Source organism: Lygodium microphyllum, chromosome 26, assembly GCF_053477565.2.
Source record: "Lygodium microphyllum isolate KBCC chromosome 26, Lygodium_microphyllum_v1.1.10, whole genome shotgun sequence".
Classification (NCBI taxonomy): domain Eukaryota; kingdom Viridiplantae; phylum Streptophyta; class Polypodiopsida; order Schizaeales; family Lygodiaceae; genus Lygodium; species Lygodium microphyllum.
The window spans coordinates 101308906-101317954 of record NC_141160.1 but is presented as its reverse complement, the minus strand read 5'-3'; the positions used below and the strand labels follow the sequence as shown (position 1 = coordinate 101317954).

Sequence of the window (9049 nt, the reverse complement as noted above, 5' to 3'; positions counted from 1 at the left end):
ATGGAAGGCTGCTATGCAGGTAGAGTATGACAGCATAATGAAGAATGACACTTGGGAGCTAGTGGATCGACTAGCAAAGCGGAAGGTTATTGGCACCAAGTGGATCTGGAAGGTAAAGTACAAGGCTGATGGTACCTTAGAAAAGTACAAAGCTAGACTGGTTGCCCAAGGATTTTCATAAGTTGAAGGGTTTGATTTTCAAGATTCATTTTCCCCAACTACCAGAATGACCACTATTCGCACAGTACTTGCAGTGGCTGCCCACAAGAAGTGGCCAGTGTACCAAATGGATGTTAAGTCAGCGTTTTTAAATGGTGACCTCAAGGAGGAGGTGTACGTGGCTCAACCACCAGGGTTTGAGGCCCCCCATTCTGAGAACAAAGTGTGTAAGCTAAAGAAGGCATTGTATGGGCTGAAACAAGCCCCCAGAGCAAGGTACCAGCGGATAGATAAGTTCTTTTTAAACCTAAACTTCAAAAGGTGTGCCTTAGATGCTAACTTGTATGTTTACAGGGATGGTAAAAAGTCTGTAGTGATTGTCCTATATGTGGACGACCTTCTTATTACAGGTGACTATGAAGATATGATCAACCAAACTCGAAAGGCTTTGAGTTCTAAGTTTGAAATGATAGACTTGGGCTTGCTGCACTTTTGTTTGGGGATTGAAGTCTGGAAAGATCTTCATCTCTCAGAAGAAGTATGCATGGGAGATCTTGAAGGCATTTGGCATGATCGAGTGCAAGGAGATAGCTACACCTATGGAGGTGAATGCAATGTTATCCATCGAGGATACATCAGCACTAGCAGACATTGGGAGGTATAGGAGGTTGATCTACTTGTGCAACACCAGACCAGATATCAGTTTTGCTGTTGGTGTTTTGAGCAAGTTCTCAAACAAACCTCATGAGAGTCATTGGAAGGCTGGGATGCGGGTGCTTAGATACTTGAAGAAAACTCTTGACTATGGTATCACATACAGTTTTGGAACTTCTCTTGTGGGGAACTGTGACTCAGATTGGGTAGGAGACATTGATTCTAGGAAGTCAGTTTCTGGTTATTGTTTCTCTTTGGGTTCAGGAATTTTCTCTTGGATTAGTAAGAAGCAACCAACAGTGGCATGAAGCAGAGTACAAGGCAGCTTGTTTTGCTACATGTAAAGCCGTATGGTTGAGAAGGATTCTATGGCATATGGGAGTGCAGGATGAAGAACCAATTGTGCTGAGATGTGACAATCAGAGTTGCATCGCCATTGCCAAAAATCCAGTGTTTCATGCACGCACCAAACATATAGAGATCCAGTATCACTATGTGCGTGATTTGATGGAGGACGGGATAGTGGAACTGGTCTACTGTCCAACAGAGGAGAATGGAGCAGATATCTTCACCAAAGCACTTACGAAGGATCTGCTTCAAGTTCATCTTCAGAGACTTGGCATTGGGCTGAGGAGATAGTTCACCTATGGACATTGAGGGGGGGTGTTAGATATGATCAATGCCCCACCCTCATTAGGTGCTACCAATGATCCATGGTGCTCAAAGTTGTAAGGCCCCCATTATGAGGAGAAGCCAAGTGTGAGCCTGGACATTGGTGGAGTCCTGACTTGTATATCAGATGAGGTCTATGTGACTGGATGGTAAAAAGGTGACCATTGTGGGTCTAATCTTTAGGTTAGACGGAGAGGTTAAGTTGGTAGCAACTCGAGGCACATTGCATTGAGTTGCGTGGTAAGGGAGTTAAAAGGGGCCCCTATTGTGGGGTCGGGAATATTCCCTGGCCGACTAGTGGAGGCTCATATGGTAGGTCAGTAGGCCGACCTAACGACCTTCACAGGCTATAAAAGCTAAACCCCTTCGCAGCCATCACTCACTCATCTTTCACCCAGTCAGAGTTGTTGTTCCAAGTAGCCTTAAGCTCTTCACCTATCTTCTGTCTAGATCGCCATCTAAGCTTTGCATAGTGGAAGTGCACAGGTGGACAGAGCCATCTTTGTATCAGTTGTTTGAAGTTAAAGAATTACTGATTCTCCTCTTATTTGTTGTGTACTCTCTATCTCTTTCTCAGATTCTGTTCGCTGCGCCGTGTAATATTTTACAGAATTCACATGCCCTTATTCATGCCCACCAATATTTGGTTGAGGATAGAATTTTTTATAAAATGGATTGCAACTGTGGATGTCCTCTTCATGCCTAGAGCTTGCTTGAAACCTATCATGTGGATCTTGCCCATGTGGCTGAGAATAGGCCTTTGATTGATGGGACTGAGGCTGAAATAAAGTGGGCTGAATAAAATCTTTAGCCTTTGATGATTCCCCAACCTAAATTGTCCTACCACCTTTGGAGTAGATGGTTTGGGTTGCTCTTCAGTCAAAGGAGGATTTCGAACATTAGGACTAGCTACAGGCAACATCTTTTCACTAAAGATAGCCACTAACTTATCAATACCCATCCTCATATCATCAAGGCTTGATTTCATGTCTTTAATATCATTTGAGAGTTGTTGTAGACTATTAGAGTTCATGGAAGCATGGGACATATCAACTCCATTCATTGGTTGATTGATAGGATAATGAGTAGAGCTTACATCAACCTCTTCATTCTCATAATGCATGCGGTATATAGCTTCTTGAGGGTTTTCATGTTCATGTTCATGTTCATGTTGGTATTCTCTCAGCTCTTCATTGATGGTGTCCAAAATAGGATCCCTTTTCTGATTTCTTGCCATGAGTAACTTCCTATCTTGTATATGCAGCAGAAGAAAAACTCAAATATCTTGAATTCTAGTGCTCTGAATAACAAACTCTTTGGCTCTACTTGAAGCTTGAGAAGTCCCCTTTCTAACGAGCTATCAAGTGTTGAAAGTAGTTGAGTACAAAAATTCTGTAAGCAGTTTACTGTAGTTGTTTGGAAATTCCTGCAACCTGCGAATGCTCTGTTTTGGTCATTTAATGACTTGTACCATCAATTTCATGCATGCTCAAACCAAGTAAACCTACAAATGAACTCCATATACCTGCTAATATTGAAAATAACCTCTGCAATAAACCAAGGATTTAACAATCCCACTGTATGTTGCAAAAGAAAGGTCCAATCAATGGATCTTTGTTGGAAAACCCTGTTTCAACTCTTTTATTACTGACCCAATTAACAAATGCCAACAATAGCATTCATAATGCTCAGCATAACTTTGTCCCCATTTGCCACTTGCATTGCATTATGTTGCCATACATTTGCCTTTGCATCATGTAACCCATGCCAAATGTACCATGCTGAAGGCTGAATTCTTGTTCCCTTGAGTGGTACCTGCACCTGAACTTTAAATGCATGGGATCTGAGACTTGAGGGATGTGCAAATTTCCCTCTCAAGCCGGTTTGTGCTCCCCTTCAGGGTCCTTGTTAGTAGGGGAGGGTCACCTCTCTTTAGTCCTACCAACTCGCCCGGCATCCACTTTTCCTCGTGGATAGATACATGGCAGATCAATGCTAGGCTCTAAAAATCAGCATGAAATGCATGGAATGAAAAGAATTTGATTTCCCTTTTATGATATGCAAGAACTCAAATGGAATAGGCTAAAATTGAAATGGGGATAGGTAAGGGATAACCTCAGTAGTGACTCACTGCTTAACAATTCTTATTCCACTTACCATTGGGTAAAATTTCACTCATGTCAATGAAACAAAAAAAGGCAAACAATTCAATATCAGGGTTAGGTAAATGAAATGAGAATTTGAGGCACTTGGAAGTGATTATTTCAGTGAATGAGAGTGATTATGCAATGATCAATCACTATGATAGCTCTATGGATTTCCCATGAAATGCATTTGATAGAATGGATGGGATTCTTTATCATGTTAATTTCTCTTTCATCAATTGGACTTAGCTCAGCAAGAGGATTTAAAGAGAGATTAAAGATGATTAGAGTACCTCTTAAGATTGTAGGAGAAGAGTATTGTTGCTGATGAAGGAATCTCCCACTAATAGAGCTTGACTTCAGTTTCAAATCCATCCAGGAATTCCCAAATTTCAAGAATGCTCCATAAAGAAATAGGCCTCGGCTTCATTGAGTTCCATGGTTTCTCCAATAGCTTCAAGAATGGTTGATGTAGGTAAAATTCTTCTTCTACTTGTTGTAGAGCTTGAGGGACCAATGAAAGAAGCTCCAATGTAGTGTGTAGACTCCAAAATTTGAAGAGAGAAGCCAATATTTCAGTGACATTGAAGGTACATGCTGTCCATTACCTTCCCTTGATCAATGTTGGATCAAAACTCTCCAATGTTGAATCAATGTTGATGAAGGCTTGAGGGCAAATGCTTGAGGATGCTCCAGGGATGATTTACCACCAAAACCATCTTCATTTGCTTCAAGAATTCAGAAATTCTTTGGTGTTGTCCCAAACAGTCATGTCTAGGGTTTCATGAGAGAAGGGAAAGCTCAAAGATGGAAGAAAGGTTGTCAAGGCTTGAAGGAGAGCTTGGCCATTGGTACTTGAGCATTATTCATGGTTGATTTGAGCTCCATAGCTCATCATTTGGACAAAATAGGCAAGAGGATGCTGCTGGCGCAATTTACGCTGTTGTTGTCCATGTGTTAAAGAGAGGAAGAAGAAGTCTAATAAAGACAAGAAACCATTCTACTTGAAGCTCATGAGATGGATAAGAAGGCTATGGAGTCCTTTTGCATGATAGAAGTCACGGACAAGAGATCTTGCTCAACCTTTGGCCATGGATTCTTGAGGGAAGCTTGAAGGGAAAGGGAAGAAACCCCTGTTCTTGAAAAGTAACTCAAGTTTGAACCAAACTAAGTCTTGTAACCTTCATTTTGTCCAACTTACCCCAATTTTTGGTCCAAAACTTGGTCACGAGTTGCCAAATTGGCTAGAGCCCACCATTGTCCACTAGTTCATGCCAAGAACCTCCATCTTAGTCACAGTTTGTAAGAGATCTCCATGTTAGACCACGGTTATGGAAGAACTAACTCTTGTGGCTGAATTTTAACTGCGGTTTTCACTCCCTAGTCAGTGCAACTAAATCTATTGAATGAAAATGACTTCTGACAGGATCTAAACTAATGCTCTGATACCAATGTAATGAAGCATTCAACCAAGAAAAGAAATCTAACTAAAACTAGAATAGACATGAAATAACAAGAGAACTATTGCACCAAGACATCTTGCCATGTATTAATGATGAGAGTTCCAAAAATACATGATAGCCACGACTGATGCTTCATCTAGCAAGAAGGAAGTTAACATCAAGAAAGTGAACAACCAAACTTAGTGAATGAGCCAAAAGATGTCTTCTCTTAGCCTCTTGCCTTCTTTATCCTAACCCCTGATCTCTAAAGTTAAGGGCACATTTACATAGGCAAGGGCTGAATTTACAAGGGCTAAAAATTACAACGTGTGGAATTAGCATGATTCCAAAAGTACAAAAATATCAAGGTATTTTTCCTTCATGACACAATCCCAAAAAGGAACGAAGAGTTGTTTCATTTTGGGGTGTCAGCCAGCTAAGTATCAGAACAACCTTCTTGGGGTCCATCTTGATCCCATCGGCAGATACAATATGACCTAAATATTCTATCTCTGCTAAATATAGAATCATCTTGTCTGGGTTAGCATAAATTTTTGCTTCCCGCAAAGTTTCAAAGACTGTCACCAAATGTGACTCATGTTCATGGATACTCTTACTATACACAAGCACATTGTCAATAAAATCTACAACAAACTTGCCCATGTATGGTCTTAGTAAGTCATTCATTAACATCATAAAAGTAGCATGAGCATTTGTTAAACCGAAAGGCATAATCAAATACTCATATTGACCAAATCTTGTTCTAAAAGCAATTTTAGAAATATCTTCATCTCTTACTCTAATCTGGTGAAAACCACTTTTTAAATCAATCTTACTAAAGATAGAAGCACCACCTAGAGCATCCAAGAGATCATCAATACAAGGCATAGGATATCTATGCTTGACAGTTATTTTATTTAAAGCCTTGTAGTCTACACACATTTGAAAAGTACCATCTTTCTTTTTTACAAGTAAAACAAGGGCAGCAAAGGGTAAGCTAGGTCTAGTCAATCCTTTGCTTAAGTACTCATCCACCACCTTACGAACTTCATTCTCCTTCTGTAGACTCATCCTGAACGGGGGTCTAGCAACTGGATAAGCTCCTAGGATGAGCTCAATCGGCCTATGCTCCACATTCCTATGAGAAGGTAAACCAAGAGGTAGATCAATTTTAAATACATCAGAAAATTGGGCTCTTATTTTTCTTGATAAGGCCGAAGGGATACTTGTGGAACTTCCACCTTTATCCGTGTCATCCTTTGACAGACACTTAGAAATATTTAAAATATAAAAAAAGTAAAGAGACTTATAGTCAATCTTGAGCACCTTGGTTATCGAGAGAATCTTTGCTTCTTGGAGATTTGGTTCTCCTCCGCGAATCAACAATCGTCGGCCCTCGTGCTCAAATTGATAAATATGGGAAGAGAAGTCAATGATAGGTCTCTTATTTTCATGCCATTGCTTGCTCAACACTAGGTCGAATCTTGCAAGTCATGTAATTTTAAAATCCAATCTATCCTCATAGGACTGGATCTGTACAGGAAGGTCAACAACTCGCTGATCCCATGTCTCTGTACCCATCCCGTCAGCTAGCTCTATCGAATAACTATATTCTGAAGGGGTAGTCTTGAGCTTCATCTTCTTAACGAGATTAGAGCTAATAACATTATGTGAAGAGCCCGTGTCAAATAAAATACGCACAAGGCATCCTGTCATTATGCCTTTCATTACAATGAGCTCAGTGTCAACAAACTGGTAGCCCTTTTGTGCCTCAGGTGATAACACTACATCTGGCATAGTTGGTACTTTCTTTGTTATTGTGACGGCTAGGATCCGTTCATGATAACCAGAGTCATGTGGAGGTGACTCATCTAGGTCATCTCTTGCCTTATCCGCATCTTGCATTGCACTTCTCTAGTTTCCTTCGCACGAGGAGCACTAGGTGCAACTGCAGGAGTAAAGATAGGGCGTGCACCTCTAGTCCTCGGCCTTCCTATCTTCAAGGACTAATGCAAGATCCACTGTCTCATTCAAGGTTTTACATCTCTCCTTCCTGACAACAAGTGGCCTTAAGGTTTCTTTTAAGCCCATGACAAATTTATACACTTGCAAAAAGTCAGGAATATGTTCAGGGACCTTTAACAGAATCTCTCTATACTTGTCTGCATATTCCTAGACAGAGTAGCTCTTTTAAGCTATGAAGAACCATGCATCAAGAGCCCTTGTCCGCTCATCTAAGGGACAAAATTATTATAAAACAATGTCTTAAATGCAATCCAAGTAGACAGCTCTGCACGATCCTGCTCAATTTTCCGCCACCAATGATGAGCGGCATCCATGAGATTATATGTAGCTTGCTATATCTTTAAAGCATCCTCATGAATATGGCATAACTTAAAACACTACTCCCATTTAGAGAGCCACTGTTCCACTACATCTGTAGTCCTTTGTGCTGTCGTGCCATTGAACTTAGGTAGCTTAAGGTCTTTAAGCTGCCACTTAGCTTTTGGAAACGGGGGAACGACTACGGATGAATCATGCATAACTTGTGTGTCATGCATACATGCATCATGTGAACTCTCATCTAAAGGTCTCTTGACTTTATCCAAAGCATTTTGAGTTAGAATTTGCATTTGTTCAAGTAAAACTTGCATAGTGCCTTCCAAACTAGAAAGATGATTACGCACATCATTAGATGAAGAGGGCAATTCGTCATCATGCATAAGAGGTTCTTCCTCTACATCAATGTCATTCAAAGGCATATCTTCAGTGCCTGACATGATTGATTAATTGATGTTTTTTTGTTGTTTTTTTTAAATTGATAATTCAAACCAACAAAAGCAAAGCAAGCGCAAATACAATGTACTTTCAGAAAACTTCTATGTTTCCGTACAAGTACTATCCATAAGAATCATACATGTCAAAAGCAAGCCTCTTTGTACATTTTGAACAAAAGTGAAAAGCTGAATAGGTCAGCAAATCCTCTTTGAAATCATGCATAAACATCCAAATACACAGAATCCACACTCTCAAGCATACATAGATGCACTCAAAGTAGTGAATTTAAAGCCCCAAAAGGTAGGGATAAAGCGTATCTGACACCACGAAAGCAATTTGAAATGTCCTCGCTAGTCAAAACCAGAAGTCAAATATGTTGAAATTCGATACTCATCGATGCAAGAAAACCATAGGAACTGACATCACTTGAATCGGAGTCCCTTGGAGCCCAAAAATCCCAATTTTTGCCCACATCAAGAGGTCACTTTGGCGCGAAATTTCGGAAATGCTTCCAAGCTCAATTGGCAATGATAATACTTCAGAAGCTTGTCTTCAAATCATTCTCGAAGCTTGTGAAATTGATTTGCAATTTGGATGTCGTACCAAGAAGTTATAGATCTCAGAAAATGTGCTCAAAAAGAGGAAAAAACACCCTTTTTTTTTTCAAGGGGATGGAGGACTCACAAACTTGGTAAAAACGAGATTCTATCCCACATGCAGAGTGCCACAAGGAATTTACTAAGGATAAAAGGTGAAAGGGAGATAGTCATTCTCTTAGTAAAAGAGAGAGAGCTCTCTTGTGTGATGGAGTGTGTCTTGGCCTTGGTGGTGCTATTGGCGTGATTTTGGGCTATCGTTGGGCCTTGTGGTGGGTGCTGCTAGAAAGAGGCGATGCACTATCTTCTGTGGTGTGTTGTAGAGATGCCTTCATGCTACCCACTCTTGTGCACTCTCGTGATTGCTGCACGATCTCACGTGTGTGGTCATAACAAAAACCCCCAAATCTTTTTTTGGAAACCCGCGCACTCTAATACCAAATGTGAGAAAGAGAAGAAGATTTCATGTGTGTCTTACTCACCTCCCAACCAAATATACCCTATTCCCACCTTCTAATCAGGCCTCTAGGGTATGTTTTCATGGTGCACTTGACTAGTGTTCCCAAATAGACAAGTCCTACCCAATTTAGCAAGAAATCTCAGA

At 40.5% G+C, this 9049-nt stretch overlaps 1 pseudogene; it reads right to left on the bottom strand.

Moving 5' to 3' along the window:
• Nucleotides 1–5870: 5870 nt before the first annotated feature.
• On the bottom strand, nt 5871–6976 carry LOC148013604 (uncharacterized; annotated as a pseudogene).
• Nucleotides 6977–9049: the final 2073 nt, after the last annotated feature.